This window comes from Schistocerca gregaria, chromosome 8 (genome assembly GCF_023897955.1).
Source record: "Schistocerca gregaria isolate iqSchGreg1 chromosome 8, iqSchGreg1.2, whole genome shotgun sequence".
In the NCBI taxonomy this organism is placed as follows: Eukaryota; Metazoa; Arthropoda; class Insecta; order Orthoptera; family Acrididae; genus Schistocerca; species Schistocerca gregaria.
In genome coordinates, this window is record NC_064927.1 from 235,137,028 (window position 1) to 235,155,479 (window position 18,452).

Consider the following 18,452-nt stretch of genomic DNA (forward strand, 5'->3'; position numbering starts at 1 on the left):
GTATTTACCACTGACACATTTGGTCTCTACCTGATTTGAAAGCCAGTATACAGGAAAACACTGTCAAGAGTCCACTATAACTGGTTTGACAATAACCTACACGTTTTTGTATGAGCAACATCTTTACACCTGCTATGTCTAAGATCTTTTACCATAGCCCACATGTTTGTATGTAAATAAAGTGTATTTCATGAGTGCACATCTTAATAGTGAAATATGCAGCTAAACTTTATAAAACTGAAATATGGATGTAAATATGATAACAAGTGTGCAACTAAGTGGAAAAACTATCACACAGTGTTAACTATAATAATGATGCTTTATCTTTATTTAAATACAGCTATATTTTCAACAAATGCTGCCTCACCACTTACAGTTGTCCCACTTGTATCTGTTTAGTCACCACCAAATAATTTTTCTGGATTTATACAGTGACCTCCACCAATATAAACATACACATGAATGTATAAACACCTGAGGATGAGGATGGGCACAAGCACGAAACTGGTCGTGTGACAAATAAATAACTTATTGTGACTGTTAGCAAAATTTTTTTTACTCCCTTGTAAACTTGTTCTTGTACCAAATACTGAGCCCAATCATTCATCTGATAGAAAGGTTGGTCAGATTAACGTCTTTATTCAGGCTTACTAGAATACTTCAATCAATCATAAGAATCCATAAGAACATCTCATGCTTGCAATGAAATGTATTTTTTTGTTATAACATCAACATTTTTTCTGTTCGTGTTTTATGGGTATTTTGTTGACTAGAAATTACTAAAATATCTTACATCAGATAGTACTTAAATGAATCAAAATATTTTTTCCTAAGAACCAAGAATACCATCTGCAAGCTGTGTCATTTCTGCTGGCAATATTTTTTAAAAAATACATTCAAAGTGATGATCTTTTTAACACAGCACTTTCATGAGTGTTGCACAATTTTTTTTTTAAAGAACGTTTTGTTCTATATTGTTTGTTGAATTCGTTGAGGGCGGACATCCGATGACAGCCGTTTTGTCTGCTGTTGTTTGATGAGCTCTTCGCTCACTCTTTTTATTATCAAGGGTAGCTAATGCTCTGACCAAAGACGTTGAGCTACAGTGTCGGCACCATTCGGTTATAGACGCTTCATGGTTAAAATGGCCAAGCGCAGATATATATTTGACGACCGAAATTATCTTGTGATTTTCTCAGTAACACTTGAGAAGTACGCGCTACTGCTTACACATTTTGTTGTCCTCATGGAGTACTACGAGTGTACAAAGTTTACAGTAAATCCGCATTCCAAAAGTCGTGGCCTCCCCTTGTAAGACTCTCTCTTGTCACCCATAATTTGCAAGTAAGTGATTTACTGCATCTCTTACTACTAATTCACAGGGCATTCATCATGATGAAATGGCACGGCATTACATAACATGACGTATTTAAACATTAATCTTACTCCGATGATGAACTATGCTAAACCTTTAGCCTGAATCTGGTTCAGTTGTGATGTTTTCCTGGCCTTGAAAGAGTTTGTTCTCTTCATGTCACAGACTTTAAATCTTATCTACTCATCATTTCATGTGGTCTTCTTTAGTTCACTGATTCGCGTTGCTGGATATTGACCTTCACCTCTCTGATGGGTTTAAAAAAGCTCTGTCTGTATAGAAAATGCCAATAAGAAACAGTTTCTTCATTTCAACAACTGCTATGCATTTCATATTTAAAAAAATCTCCCTCATTCAGTCTTGATACTGAAGGATGGTACAGTGCTACTGTAGAGTAATACTTTTCTCGATATGCTATAAATATCTTGACAAGTCCTTTCCAGACAATAATCATCTCCCAAAATCTGATTCACAGACAGATGCTCTGTATCTAATACTACTAGTACTCCAGCCACACTGAGTGACCAGCCTTAAAAAAGAGCTACTTTACTACTTAGTATTATCTTGTGAAACTAAGCTAGCTATATTGATTCATGAGATACATAGTGCTGTAGATAACGGCACTTAGGTGGATGTATTTCTTGACTTGAGGAAGAGGTTTGACTCCGTCCTGCTGTTTGGTGAAAAAATATCAGCTTACTGAGTATCAAATCAGATTTGCAAGTGGATTCAAGACTTCCTCGCAGATGGAACTCAATATGTTGCTCTTAATAGAGCATTTCTGTAGTACCTTGAGGAAGTGTGACAGGACCATTACTGTTTACAGTAGTAGGAAATGTTAGAAACACTGTAAGACTGTTTACAGATGATGTTGTTTTCTATAAGAAAGTAACAATGCCTGAAGTCAGTATAGATTTTGCAGAATGACCGGCAGAGAACCAATGTATGGCGCATGCTGTGGAGGTTGACTCTGAACATAAACAAATTTAACATATTGTGCATAGAAAGGAAAAGAAATTAGCTACTGTGTAACTTCACTATTGATGACATATTTATGGAAACAGTACCTACCATAAAATATGTAGGAGTAACTATCCGGAGTGACCTTAAGTGGAATGACTACATAAAACAAATAGTAGGAAAAGCAAATGCCATGCTGATTCATATGAGGAATCTTAAGGAAATGTAACTCGTCCAAGAAGGAAATGGCTTACAAGGCATTTGTTCAACTGATACTAGGGTATGTTCATCAATTTGGGGGCACTTAACAGGTATGACAGTTTGAAGAAATAGAGACGATCCAATGAAAAGTGGTATGTTTTGTAACGGGTTCATTTAGTCGGCGCAAGAGTGTTACAGGGGTTGTTCAACAAACACAAGTGGCTGATATTACAAGGAAGGTGTTGTGCATCATGGAGAGGTTTGGTAATGAAATTTTGAGCGAGTACTTTCTGGGAAGAGTTGGACAACATATTACTTCCTCCCACATTTGTCTCATGAAATGATCATAATGAGAAAATTTGAGCTAATACGGTGGCTTACCAACAACCATTTTTCCCATGCACCATTTGCAAGATGAACAGGGAAGGGGGAATCAGGTAGTGGCACCATCAATATTGTCTGCCATGCATATTTAGGTGGATTGTGGAGTATGATGTAGTTGGTGCATCCTTTGTCAGGCTTTTAACAACCATTCATTATTCCAAGAAATGAGAAATTTTCTAACCCCAAATTATTTCCATCCTTCCCCAGGGTAGTATTTGATTGCTTACTCAGCCTACAAATTATACTGGGCCATCCTTATGCCACTCCTCTATTTAACACCCCCTCGCCCCTGTCACATGGGGCACATCTGTGTGGGAGGCATGGATGTGAAGCCTGTCGCACGTATCAACTAAGTACATCCTATTCCAAACCTGCAGTCAGTTTATCCTGTCACATCAAAGATATGGACAGGGCCACCTATGAAAGCAGCCACATCATGTACCAACTCTGTTGCAGCTAATGCACAACTTATTACATATGCATAACCATTGACTAACCAATGTATGATGAGATGTTGCCAAATAATGTGTCCAAGGGCAGCTTCAAAACCCAGTGGCTGTATATGCTGCTGAGAGAATTTCAACTATAAGAACTGCTTTCCCTTATTTCCCAATCTCTTTTCTCCCTCCCATCTGTTACCAGATTTTCCAGTTGCACGACTGGGAACTGTCTCTCCAACACAACTTTGTCTTGCAACTCTTGTCACTTCAATCTCCGCTAGTCACTGTCCTACACCTCTCAGTACTGAGTGGCATAGTGCAGTGCTTAAGGAACTGGGCTCTGATTTAGGAGTGTGATTCAGGTCTGGACCGAGTTTTTTGGACATTTCCCTGAATTAATTAAGGAAAAATGTTCTGATAGTGATTGTTTTGAAAAAGTCATGTCCAATTTCCTGTGCCACCACCGTCTAGTTGTAGCTAATGTTCCATAATACATTAGTAAATATAATAGAGGGAAACATTCCACGTGGGAAAAATATATCTAAAAACAAAAGCGCTGGCAGGTCAATAGATACACAAACATACACACAAAATTCAAACTTTCGGAACCAACGGTTGCTTCTTCAGGAAAGAGGGAAAGACGAAAGGATGTGGGTTTTAAGGGAGAGGGTAAGGAGTCATTCCAGTCCCGGGAGCGGAAAGACTTACCTTAAGGGAAAAAAAGAACAGGTATACACTCGCGCTCACACACACACACACACACACACACACACACACACACACACACACACACACACACACACACATCCATCCGCACATATACAGACACAAGCAGACATTTGTAAAGGCAAAGAGTTTTGGCAGAGATGTCAGTCGAGGTGGAAGTACACAGGCAAAGATGTTGTTGAAAGACAGGTGAGGTATGAGTGGCGGCAACTTGAAAATAGCGGAGGTTGAGGCCTGGCGGATAACGAGAAGAGAGGATATACTGAAGGGCAAGTTCCCTTCTCCGGAGTTCTGACAGGTTGCTGTTAGTGGGAAGTATCCAGATAACCCAGACGGTGTAACACTGTGCCAAGATGTGTTGGCCGTGCACCAAAGCATGTTTAGCAACAGGGTGATCCTCATTACCAACAAACACTGTCTGCCTGTGTCCATTCATGCGAATGGACAGTTTGTTGCTGGTCATTCCCACATAGAAAGCTTCACAGTGTAGGCAGGTCAGTTGGTAAATCACGTGGGTGCTTTCACACGTGGCTCTGCCTTTGATCGTGTACACCTTCCGGGTTACAGGACTGGAGTAGGTGGCAGTGGGAGGGTGCATGGGACAGGTTTTACACCGGGGGCGTTTACAAGGGTAGAGCCAGAGGGTAGGGGAGGTGGTTTGGGGATTTCATAGGGATGAACTAAGAGGTTACGAAGGTTAGGTGGACAGCGTAAAGACACTTGGTGGAGTGGGGAGGATTTCTTGAAGGATGGATCCCATTTCAGGACAGGATTTGAGGAAGTCGTATCCCTGCTGGAGAGCCACATTCAGAGTCTGATCCAGTCCCGGAATGTATCCTGTCACAAGTGGGGCACTTTTGTGGTTCTTCTGTGGGAGGTTCTGGGTTTGAGGGGATGAGGAAGTGGCTCTGGTTATTTGCTTCTGTACCAGGTCGGGAGGGTAGTTGCGGGATGTGAAAGCTGTTTTCAGGTTGTTGGTGTAATGGTTCAGTGATTCCTGACTGGAGCAGATTCGTTTGCCATGCAGACCTAGGCAGTAGGGAAGGGACCGTTTGATGTGGAATGGGTGGCAGCTGTCATAATGGAGGTACTGTTGCTTGTTGGTGGGTTTGATGTGGGTGGACGAGTGAAGCTGGCCATTGCACAGATGGAGGTCAACGTCAAGGAAAGTGGCATGGGATTTGGAGTAGGACCAGGTGAAACTGATGGAACCAAAGGAGTTGAGGTTGCAGAGGAAATCTGGAGTTGTTCTTCACTGCGAGTCCAGATCATTAAGGTGTCATCAATAAATCTGTACCAAACTTTGGGTTGGCAGGCCTGGGTAACCAAGAAGGCTTCCTCTAAACGACCCATGAATAGGTTGGCGTACGAGGGAGCCATCCTGGTACCCATGGCTGTTCCCTTTAATTGTTGGTATGTCTGGCCTTCAAAAGTGAAGAAGTTGTGGGTCAGGATTAAGCTGGCTAAGGTAATGAGGAAAGAGATTTTAGGTAGGGTGGCAGGTGATTGGCGTGAAAGGAAGTGCTCCAATACAGCAAGGTCCTGCACGTGCGGAATATTTGTGTATAAGGAAGTGGCATCAATGGTTACAAGGATGATTCCCGGGGGTAACAGATTGGGTAAGGATTCCAGGCGTTCAAGAAAGTGGTTGGTGTCTTTGATGAAGGATGGGAGACTGCATGTAATGGGTTGAAGGTGTTGGTCTACGTAGGCAGAGATATATTCTGTGGGGGCTTGGTAACCACCTACAATGGGGCGGCCAGGATGATTGGGTTTGTGAATTTTAGGAAGAAGGTAGAAGGTAGGGGTGCGGGGTGTCGTTGGGGTCAGGAGGTTGATGGAGTCAGGTGAAAGGTTTTGTAGGGGGTCTAAGGTTCTGAGGATTCCTTGAAGCTCCGCCTGGACATCAGGAATGGGATTACCTTGGCAAACTTTGTATGTAGAGTTGTCTGAAAGCTGACGCAGTCCCTCAGCCACATACTCCCGACGATCAAGTACCACGGTCGTGGAATCCTTGTCAGCCGGAAGAATGATGATGGATCGGTCAGCTTTCAGATCACGGATAGCCTGGGCTTCGGCTGTGGTGATGTTGGGAGTAGGATTAAGGTTTTTCAAGAATGATTGAGAGGCAAGGCTGGAAGTGAGAAATTCCTGGAAGGTTTGGAGAGGGTGATTTTGAGGAAGAGGAGGTGGGTCCCGCTGGGATGGAGGACGGAACTGTTGCAGGCAGGGTTCAATTTGGATAGTGTCTTGAGGAGTTGGATCATTAGGAGTGGGATCAGGATTGTTTTTCTTCGTGGCAAAGTGATATTTCCAGCAGAGACTACGAGTGTAGGACAGTAAATCTTTAACAAGGGCAGTTTGGTTGAACCTGGGAGTGGGGCTGAAGGTGAGGCCTTTGGAAAGGACAGAGGTTTCGGATTGGGAGAGAGGTTTGGAGGAAAGGTTAACTACTGAATTAGAGTGATGTGGTTCCAGATTGTGTTGATTGGAATTTTGAGGTTTTGGAGGGAGTGGAGCTGGAAGTGGGAGATTGAGTAGATGGGAGAGACTGGGTTTGTGTGCAATGAGAGGAGGTTGAGGATTGCTGGAAAGGTTGTGAAGGGTGATTGAGTTGCCTTTCTGGAGGTGGGAAACCAGGAGATTGGATAGTTTTTTGAGGTGGAGTGTGGCATGCTGTTCTAATTTGCGGTTGGCCTGTAGGAGGATGCTCTGAACAGCCAGTGTGGATGTGGGAGAGGAAAGATTAAGGACTTTTATTAAGGATAGGAGTTGACGGGTGTGTTCATTGGCTGAGTTGATGTGTAGGTGAAGGATTAGGTGGGTGAGGGCAATGGATTGTTCAGTTTGGAACTGGTATAGGGACTGATGGAAAGAAGGGTTGCAGCCAGAGATGGGAACTTTAAGTGTGAGGCCTGTGGGGGTAATGCCAAATGTCAGACAAGCCTTGTTAATTTGTTGCTAGATTTCTGTGTTTTTCAAAATTTTTGTGTCTTTACTCCTCAATCATTTATGTGGTTTGTGTAGCTAAGAGTTCAGCAATAGCTGATTTCATTGACTGCCAGAGAGTGGTGCGCTGTTTATGTTCAGTGCACCTTTCTTTAAATTTGTCAGTCCTAAGCTTAGATTCTGTGAATGAAAATTTAATATTGGTGGATTCTTACCTTGAAAAAAGTTATGTGGTTCACCAAAGCCCACAGTCTAGATCTTCGTGGCAAATGAATCTGCTCCAGTCAGGAATCACTGAACCATTACACCAACAACCTGAAAACAGCTTTCGCATCCCGCAACTACCCTCCCGACCTGGTACAGAAGCAAATAACCAGAGCCACTTCCTCATCCCCTCAAACCCAGAACCTCCCACAGAAGAATCCCAAAAGTGCCCCACTTGTGACAGGATACATTCCGGGACTAGATCAGACTCTGAATGTGGCTCTCCAGCGGGGATACGACTTCCTCAAATCCTGACCTGTAATGAGATTCATCCTTCACGAAATCCTCCCCACTCCACCAAGAGTGTCTTTACGCCATCCTCCTAACCTTCGTAACCTCTTAGTCCATCCCTATGAAATCCCCAAACCACCTTCCCTACCCTCTGGCTCCTACCCTTGTAACTGCTCCCAGTGTAAAACCTGTCCTATGCACCCTCCCACCACCACCTACTCCAGTCCTGTTACCCGGAAGGTGTACACGATCAAAGGCAGAGCCACCTGTGAAAGTACCCACGTGATTTACCAACTGACCTGCCTACACTGTGAAGCTTTCTATGTGGGAATGACCAGCAACAAACTGTCATTTCGCATGAATGGACACAGGCAGACAGTGTTTGTTGGTAATGAGGATCACCCTGTGGCTAAACATGCTTTGGTGCACAGCCAACACATCTTGGCGCAGTGTTACACCGTCTGGGTTATTTGGATACTTCCCACTAACAGCAACCTGTCAGAACTCCGGAGATGGGAACTTGCCCTTCAGTAAATCCTCTCTTCTCGTTATCTGCCAGGCCTCAACCTCCACTATTTTCAAGTTGCCGCCACTCATACCTCACCTGTCTTTCAACAACATCTTTGCCTGTGTACTCCCACCTCGACTGACATCTCTGCCCAAATTCTTTGCCTTTACAAATGTCTGCTTGTGTCTGTGTATGGATATGTGTGTGTGTGTGCGCGAGTGTATACCTGTCCATTTTCCCCCTTAAGGTAAGTCTTTCCGCTCCTGGGATTGGAATGACTCCTTACCCTCTCCCTTAAAACCCACATCCTTTCATCTTTCCCTCTCTTTCCTGAAGAAGCAACTGTTGGTTGCGAAAGCTTGAATTTTGTGTGTATGTTTGTGTTTGTGTATCTATTGACCTGCCAGCACTTTTGTTTGGTAAGTCACATCAACTTTGTTTTTAGATATATAATACATTAGTAAGGTGTACAGACTTCCTACTTCTCAGCAGCAAGTATGAAGCGAGTCAAATGAACATAAATTTCAGTTAGTCTTATTGTGGTATGGACTACACAAAGCAAGTATGAAGTTAACCAAGTATATGTGGACTATGAAATGATGGCTAGTTTTGCTCTTCAAAAAAATTATGAAAATGTGCTATATTTAGAAGATTCAGTAAAGCTGTTGGCAAGGTCACTTCTTCCATAGTTACAGAGTGGTAAGCAGTACAGTTCTGCACATATTTACATGTGGCTCTGACCTCTATTCATTCTGCAGCAAATTGGGTTTGTTTGGTTGTAGTTGAATAGTAAAAAGTACTCAGTCTCACAGCTTTCAAGAATGATTTTTAAACACACAGTAACATGGGCTAAGAAATGAAAGAGGAAGCCGCCTAGTAGAATTTTGCACAGAGCACAACTTAATCATAGCTAACTCTTGGTTTAAGAATCATGAAAGAAGGTTGTATACGTGGAAGAACCCTGGAGATACTAAAAGGTATCAGATAGATTATATAATGGTAAGACAGAGATTTAGGAACCAGGTTTTAAGTTGTAAGACATTTCCAGGGGCAGATGTGGACTCTGACCACAATCTATTGGTTATGACCTGTAGATTAAAACTGAAGAAACTGCAAAAATGTGGGAAATTAAGGAGATGGGACCTGGATAAACTGAAAGAACCAGAGGGTGTACAGTGTTTCAGAGAGAGCATAAGGGAACAATTGACAGGAATAGGGGAAAGAAATACAGTAGAAGAAGAATGGGTAGCTCTGAGGGATGTAGTAGTGAAGGCAGCAGAGGATAAAGTAGGTACAAAGACGAGGGCTGCTAGAAATCCTTGGGTAACAGAAGAAATATTGAATGTAATGGATGAAAGGAGAAAATATAAAAATGCAGTAAATGAAGCAGGCAAAAAGGAATACAAACGTCTCAAAAATGAGATCGATAGGAAGTGCAAAATGGCTGCAAAATACTAACGCGAATTCTTTACAGACAAATGGAAAAACTGGTAGATGCAGACCTCGGGGAGGATCAGTTTGGATTCCGTCGAAATGTTGGAACACGTGAGGCAATACTGACCTTACGACTTATTTTAGAAGAAAGATTAAGAAAAGGCAAACCTACGTTTCTAGCATTTGTAGACTTAGAGAAAGCTTTTGACAATGTTGATTGGAATACTCTTTTTCAAATTCTAAAGGTGGCAGGGGTAAAATACAGGGAGCGAAAGGCTATTTATAATTTGTACAGAAACCAGATGGCAGTAATAAGAGTCGAGGGGCATGAAAGGGAAGCAGTGGTTGGGAAAGGAGTGAGACAGGGTTGTAGCCTCTCCCCGATGTTATTTAATCTGTATATTGAGCAAGCAGTAAAGGAAACAAAAGAAAAATTTGGAGTAGGTATTAAAATTCATGGAGACGAAGTAAAAACTTTGAGGTTCGCCGATGACATTGTAATTCTGTCAGAGACGGCAAAGGACTTGGAAGAGCAGTTGAACGGAATGGACAGTGTCTTGAAAGGAGGATATAAGATGAACATTAACAAAAGCAAAACGAGGATAATGGAATGTAGTCAAACTAAATCGGGTGATGCTGAGGGAATTAGATTAGGAAATGAGACACTTAAAGTAGTAAAAGAGTTTTGCTATTTAGGAAGTAAAATAACTGATGATGGTCGAAGTAGAGAGGATATAAAATGTAGACTGGCAATGGCAAGGAAAGCGTTTCTGAAGAAGAGAAATTTGTTAACATCGAATATAGATTTATGTATCAGGAAGTCGTTTCTGAAAGTATTTGTTTGGAGTGTAGCCATGTATGGAAGTGAAACATGGACGATAACTAGTTGGACAAGAAGAGAATAGAAGCTTTCGAAATGTGGTGCTACAGAAGAATACTGAAGATAAGGTGGATAGATCACGTAACTAATGAGGAGGTATTGAATAGGATTGGGGAGAAGAGAAGTTTGTGGCACAACTTGACTAGAAGAAGGGATCGGTTGGTAGGACATGTTTTGAGGCACCAAGGGATCACAAATTTAGCATTGGAGGGCAGCGTGGAGGGTAAAAATCGTAGAGGGAGACCGAGAGATGAGTACACTAAGCAGATTCAGAAGGATGTAGGTTGCAGTAGGTACTGGGAGATGAAGCAGCTTGCACAGGATAGAGTAGCATGGAGAGCTGCATCAAACCAGTCTCAGGACTGAAGACAACAACAACAACAACAACATGGGAATGGAGTTTCTTATGGCAACACCATGTCAATTGTGGGTAAAATCCCAAGCTTTCAACAGTTACCAAGCTTTCAACAATTACCACCATCATCTTCGTCAGAAGCAACTGACTGTCATGACTGCTACTGTGGTGTCCTTACATAGGCTATGGACAGCTTCTGATTGGACAGCATGCACCATTACATCATCCTAACACAGATTGTGTTTATGTCAGTGTCAGTGGCACCACTGTTCCCATACGAGCATTCTCTGTTTCTTTTCAGTACAGACGTCATTTTGTAGAAGCCACAGACAACCCTTTTTTATCACACAGTATTTTGTGTTTATTTACGAGGCTGATGATTTCTCAAGTTCCTAGACGGAGGAACTTTTTTGGCCTGGATATAGGATGAACTTCTCTCTTGCATCACATTCTGTACTCATTGTAAATTTTATTTGTGCAGTGGGACAGGCAGTTCAGCATTTCTCACAGGTTGCTACTAATGAGGTAAGAGTTACTGCAGGTTGCATTTTAGCCACAGCCAAGGCCACTAAGTCAAACATCAGCAGAGAAGAGAGGGAGAGAGAAAGAGAGACTTCATGCATTATAGAGACATTAAAGTCTATTTGTGTTTCTGGCTGACAATAGAAATGCTATGGGTGTTCTTAATGCTACTGAATGTCATACCAAAGTGTAATAACTGTTGGAAGATAATACAAGTGCCTATAACAGAACCCTACTATGTAATACAGCATTAACATGGCAGTGTTACTGAAGAATTCTGGTCTACCAATGCAAAAATTTTGGAGCTCAAACTCTTAGACATCGCACACTGTACAGATTATCCAAAAATACACAAAGAAGGCATGCCGCTGTGATCCATCATTAGTGCTGCTAGTTCTCCCCCACTACAGGCTAACCAAATACATTGCTGGAAAGAAAAATTGTAACACCAAGAAGGTATTATGTGACATAAATGAAAGTTTAGGCTAATTTCTACATCTGAAATATGATGTCTATTCAAATTTTGCACCAGTCACATAAGGGTGGCATTAGTTGTGTCACTATGAGGATGAAAAACAGATTTGCTTTAAATATGCAGCTGAGAGCCTAAAACCAACCTGTCTGCGTGCTAATCACACTGGACCTACACATGGAATTACAGCCTGAGGTATGATATTGTATGACATCAGGATTGCACTTGTGGCTATCCCATGCACCCTCACTGCAAACTTATACATCAACCTGGTGATTTAAAAGGTTGTGCTTCTATTCATGAACAGTATTCCAGGGTGTGTATTCCAACAGGATACCATTCGCCCCCATGACACTGTTGCAACCCAACATGCTCTATAGTTTGTCGACATGTGACCTTGGCTTCCTTGATCACCAGATCTGTCCCCAATCGAGTAAATGTGGGACACCATTAGTCAACAACTCCAGTGTAATCCACATCCAGCATTAACCGTCCCTGTACTGACCAACAAAGTGCAATAGGCATAGAACTCATCTCACAAACTGATATCTAGCACCCATATAACACAATTCATACACCTTTGCATGCTTGCATTCAATTTTCTGGTGGTTAAACTGGTTGTTACTGTACCAGCATTTCGTATTTGCAATGGCTTATTTCATGCTTACATTAACCCGTAATCTTGCAATGTTAATCAGTTAAATATTTTACTTAGATGTATTCCCAAAATTTCATTACTTTACATTAATTATTTTTTAGTGATGTGATTTTTTTCTGTCAGTGCATTTAACCCGGCTAATGACTCTGACATTAACATCACCATAAAAACTCTCAAGTATTTGTTGAGTTGATCAAATAAAATAAAGGTTGATCCACATAATACTTTTAAACAGCTTGGATGTGGTTTCTGTATTTGGAAAAGATACTAAGGAGGATACACTGAAACTGTTGGAGAAGCACTTTCCCTCTTAGACTATATAGTTGATCATGCTATGAGGACCACCTACTTCTTGTATAGCCGAAAATATTTGACTGACAGAATGGCTAAGGGTTCTCACCCACCTCCAGCAGTGGCTAACTTCTTTATGGAACATTTTGAAAACGTGTTCCATTTCACCCACCTTCATTTTATCACTATGTTCACAGGCATTTGAGCACTTCCTTCAAACATGAACATCATGAACCCAGTTATCCAGTTCACCATTGAGAAAGAGAGAAAAGGAAAGTTGCCATTTTGAGATGTATTGATGCAACAAAAGTCAGATATGCAGCTCTGCATATGGCAAGTCGATGCACAGTATCCACCATTTAGTCCAGAAGAGAGCCGTTTTAAATACATTCATATAGAGAGCTACAACTGTTTCTGATGACAACCATATGGATTCCAGAATTAGTCTTCTCTTGCAGGATAATGTTTGCCAATAAATTAACACACCATGCCACAAAAGTCAAATTTGCGTGAAGTGCACATGCCAGGCTATGTAAATGACTACCATTTCAGCCCTGCCACACAATATACATAGTACGAGGTCTATTCGGACACCAAGGGCCGATTGGCCGCGAAGTGGAAATCACTGTGAAAATTAAAAATGTTTTATTTGAAACGGTTAGCTACTCCTTCGAGCTGCTGGTACTTCTCTATGTTGTCGTTGTTCCAACTTACAGCTAGATATTTGTCATAGTCTTGTAACAACTTTACAATACCTTCGTCACAGAAGACAGCCAGCCGCATGTGCTTTCTGCCAATTCTCAATGCTGGTCGACAGCTCATTGCCTGTTCCAAAATATTGCCTTCATATCCAGCGGTTCATGTGAGCAGAAATGAAACTTGAGGGGAACCAATTACGGGCTGCATTGTGGCTGATGAAACACTTCCCATCGGGAACGCTGCAGGAGCACCTTCATTGCCCCTGCAGAAAGCGGCAGAGAATTGTCATGCAGACGGAGACGCGTGAGAGTTATGTTATGTGGACTGTATGACGTGAGGCGAAATATCTCACCAGGTCCTCATATTTGGTGGGAGACACTATTTTCTTTACGTGCTCACTGTACCCTCAAAAAGGAAAAAAGCGACGTGCCGCGATCGTTGGGCATACAATTCCCAGTACAACTGTGCGAAGCTACATCAGATTTTCGCTGTGGTTTCCATTTCGCGCGCGATCGGACCTTGCTTTCCGAATAGCCCTCGTAATACGGCCATCTACTTTCCGTATATAAGGAAAGAATATGCAACAGGTTTCCCATTCAGAAACCATGTGTGTACGCTGTCTGTCTGCGAGAAGATTGTGATATCGTTCGTGTAAGGAAGAGGAGCGGTTACTAGTATGTTGGTTGTCTGTAGGGACTGTGGTTTATCCCTGCACAATATTGCTGTTCGCATTGACTGGGATCCCTCACTTTTTGCAAATGTGGAATCAACGGCTTCAGGAAGATCATGTTCACAAGGAAAGATATGCCCAACAGATTTGGTTCACATTTGGCAGGTTGCTTGTGTACAGCTCAAAATTGACTGGATAAATAGATAATTGTAAACAAAGCATTGTTTGTCATCATATAAGGGGTCTGCAAACGCTCATTTCCTTAGAAATCGAGGAAAGAAACTGCTGCTTACGGAACCGTAAGGTACACGCTGGTGAATGAAAGCGATGTGGGCAAAGAGACCAAGGCATTTGACATGGGAGAGGAGAACTCGTGTTCGATTCCCCAACAAATTCTGTCTTTTTTCCATTTGAATTTTTTTCCGCATCGAATTTGGCAGGGATAATGGGGTGGTGGTGGGGGGCGGGGTGAATGAGGCAAGCAAAACAATAACCAATAATATCAAGATAGGCAAATAAATTTACAAACGACTTTGACTACTAACTAATTAAAATTTTAATCCTGATACCACAATTTACATACCCATACGTCGACGCTCTGCGAAGAATAAAAATTGCCAGATTGCATTCGTCATTGTCATACAGATCCAGTTCTTGGCATGATGGTATTGTGTGTCATTGCGTACACAATGCAATCATCTTTGTTTCGCATGTTCGGAATTTGTATAGTACTCTTTCACTCACACTGTAATGTTCTCACTTTCCTCCGAAAAACTACAGGAATGGGGTACTTGGCATATAACACTCTAAATGACTTGTGAATACAATCTTCGCGCAACTACATTGTTCCTTCTGAAGACAAGGCGAAAAACAGATTTGTTTTACATTTAAAATATTTGTTTTTCGGGAATTAATTTTGATGCGTACCAGACATGCAATAACATCGCCTGAAAAATCGATGGTGACAGCTGATCATGAATTATGCTACGAATATGCAATTTCGAAACCTCAAAATAAAATTCTGTCCCGCGCCTGACTGTAAACAAGCATCACGCTGTTGGCTCTCCGAGGTTCCTGCGACAAATTCGCAGCAGTCTTACTGAGAATTGTGTTTATAAGACGAGGCTTAAAATTTTTATTCTCTGCTAATCAAAGTCGTTGGAGAAATTTATTTGCCTACCTTGTTATTATTTTTATTGATTTATTTACCTTATTAAACATCCTGTTCCTACCAATTTCGATGTGCAAAAAAAGCTCCAAATAAAAAAAGCCTGCAGAATAAGTTCTCCACATGTTGATCAAATGCTATGATCACTATGTCAGGCTTGCCAGTGCAGGATCGTACAGCCACGCCACTTACCTTGTGTCACTAAACGGGATTATTCCCAACAAAACAAGTATCTTAGTAACACTTCATTAGCGGAACGCAGTACGATTGCGTGCTGTGTTCCAGTTTTGGGCTTACTGCATTTTATGAGATTACGACGTGCGAGTCTTTATTTGCAAAATGATCGTTGCATCGCTGCAGGATGTAAAACAAGAGTGTGTAATATCTTTCATCTCGGATCAGGTTTCACCTACATTGCATTAAGATAAGAAATGACTGATCAACCAAAAATTGTCATTACGCCTTGTGACTCGTTTCTGCTGTCTTTTCTTCAGTTTACTGGTTTGATTGTATTTTTCGTAATATCTGAAAGAAGTGTGGTTGCAATTATTGATGCAGTTTTCCAGGTTTATTATGACATTTGTAAATGACGATTCAGTGCGTCGAAACTAGTAACGTAACCTTTTAATAATTTTATTGTTTTAGTGACTATGGCTTGATGACCGTTTGTGATGTCAAATAAACATTTTAAAACAAGTATCTTCACGGACATTCCGACTGCTCGTGGGGCATCGCAGACAGTCGGTGCAACGAGTATTGTTGCAGCAAGAATGGACGCACCAACAATGACGCGCCCAATGACAAAACTAGACACGTGTCACGTGATGTCTTCAGACGAGTTCCGCTTCTGCATACTCCTACCACAATTTACATACCCATACGTCGACGCTCTGCGAAGAATAAAAATTGCCAGATTGCATTCGTCATTGTCATACAGATCCAGTTCTTGGCATGATGGTATTGTGTGTCATTGCGTACACAATGCAATCATCTTTGTTTCGCATGTTCGGAATTTGTATAGTACACGTTAAATTTCTAACGTCTTAAGGCCAGTGGCTGTGCGCTATCTAAAATACTTAGGTCTTTGTGACGATATCTTTCCATGTTTCAACAAGATAACGCAAGACTACATGTTCTTCATGCTGTCACGACTTACCTTGATACAAATGATGTTCGATTGTTGGTCTGGTCAGTACATTCTCCAAATCTCTTATCCATCGAATATTGAGAATATCTGGCCATGGGTTCCTGAGAGAACGGTATGTCAAGATTTTTCTGCAATAAGGTTGAAGCAGCATCGAATGTACTCGTATGTCATCCAAAATCAGTCTGACTCGATACTCATCTATGTTAGAGGCATTGATGCTGCCAGACGTGGCAGCTGTATGTACTAAAGATTAGATTAGATTCAGTTTTCGTTCCATAGACCCACAAAAAAAAATTAAATGATTCTCGTGGATGTCGAACATGTCAGAAAATATAACCTAAAAAATAAAACATTTGAATATAATACTTACCACCCTTATCATTTGTCAGGAGGTAGTCGAAACAGGTTAATGCAATGCAGTAAACTGGAACAGCTAATATTTACAGAATTAACACAGTCAGAATGAAACACTGTTACGCGCTATTAATACATTTATCATACAAAAAATACCTAATCTTTACTGTTGTGACCAACTGTTGTCAAAACTGAAATCTATCAGATAATTTTACTTAAGCTGGCTTAACAGTCTCTGTTAAGATATTCATCTATGGAGTAGAAGGAGCTGCCTATCAAAAAGTCTTTCAAACTCTGTTTAAACTGTGCTGCATGTTAAACCTTTTTTCGGTATCTGTACATCCTCAAATCACCTATAAATTTAATCACGTATTTTGCTCACTATACCGTATGCAACAAAATAAGTCAAACTTCGTTGTTTGCTTCCTTCTTGCCGCTGCTATTTTAGTGACTAGAAGTGTACTGGCAGTTGTACTTGAGCACAACTGACAACAGCTGCAGTTTCGTTCTGGTGGAGGCTTCTTGCATTGATGCACTTGCCATGTTAACAACCTGATAGCGGTCACTTGTGGCGATAGGTATGGCTGGTGAGCTGCTTTGGTCCGGCTGTGTTTGTTGACTGGGCATATAAAGTTTTCTACATCTTAAACTGATCTGTTTTGAAATTCTACTCTTACTCTCTTTTTGCTAAGTCGGATGCTAGTTTGGATGTAGAAGGTGTGCTATTCTGTGGTTCCGCTGCAATCTGTGGTATCTTGAAACGGCGCTTTCTTGGGATAAGATATAGCTTTGATGTTTATGGCAAAGTCGTGTCTCTTTAACACGTCTTTCACCATGAGGTGTTCCTGACTTGCGTGATCCTCAACAGAAAACACGTCCATATCGTGATCGATATTCGAATCCTGGTCCGTGCCCTGTGGTGTCAACGCAATTTGCCGATGGGCGACACCGCTCAACATCGCAAAACGGGACACAGGGTGCATTATGACTAGCTGATGAGGTCGATATTGGATTTGACAGTATTCATTGGTTACAGTGCTGCAGATACACTGAGAGTTTTTGCACATTCAATTATGTTCAACAATGCTTATCGTGGTTTCCATGGAAATCAATCGGAGGTGGTTGTTTCGATGTTATTCTATTCACATGTGAGTTCCGTGGAAAACAAGGACATGGAAACCCGCGACAGTGCTGTTAAAATGCTGTGATCTTCAAATTAGCCTTCGAGTTGACGATTGCTTTACAGTGTGACCAATGCTGATCACATAACAGAAGACAATCGACAGTTTATGAAGAACGCAAGCCTTCGAAACCAGACAAGCGGAATGGGTTACGGAAGAATTTCGAGTCAGATCTCATGCACAGTAGACTGTAACTTATGTAGATCTTATTTTGAGAACTGCTAATTACGCTGCAGTGCGTGAGGTACGAGACGTGTCCGGAAAGTAAGCACCATTTCTTTCTATCTCTACCGCAGCACAAATGTCGCAGTTCGCACATTATTCGCCCTCGTCTCACGGGTTTATCGTCTATCCACTGACACCATTAGAGCTAGATTGTGTTGTGTTTACATTTTTAGTAGTAGTAGTAGTAGTAGTAGTAGCTTTATTCATCCGTAGATCTCTTTTTACAAGGATATAGGATATGTCAAAACTTACATCATTTTAAAGTAAGCTAATTCGTACACACATATATTTACAGACTTCTAGTTAGAGACAATCATTAGATTTACTCCTGGTATACAATACTTTTTTTTTTACAAAT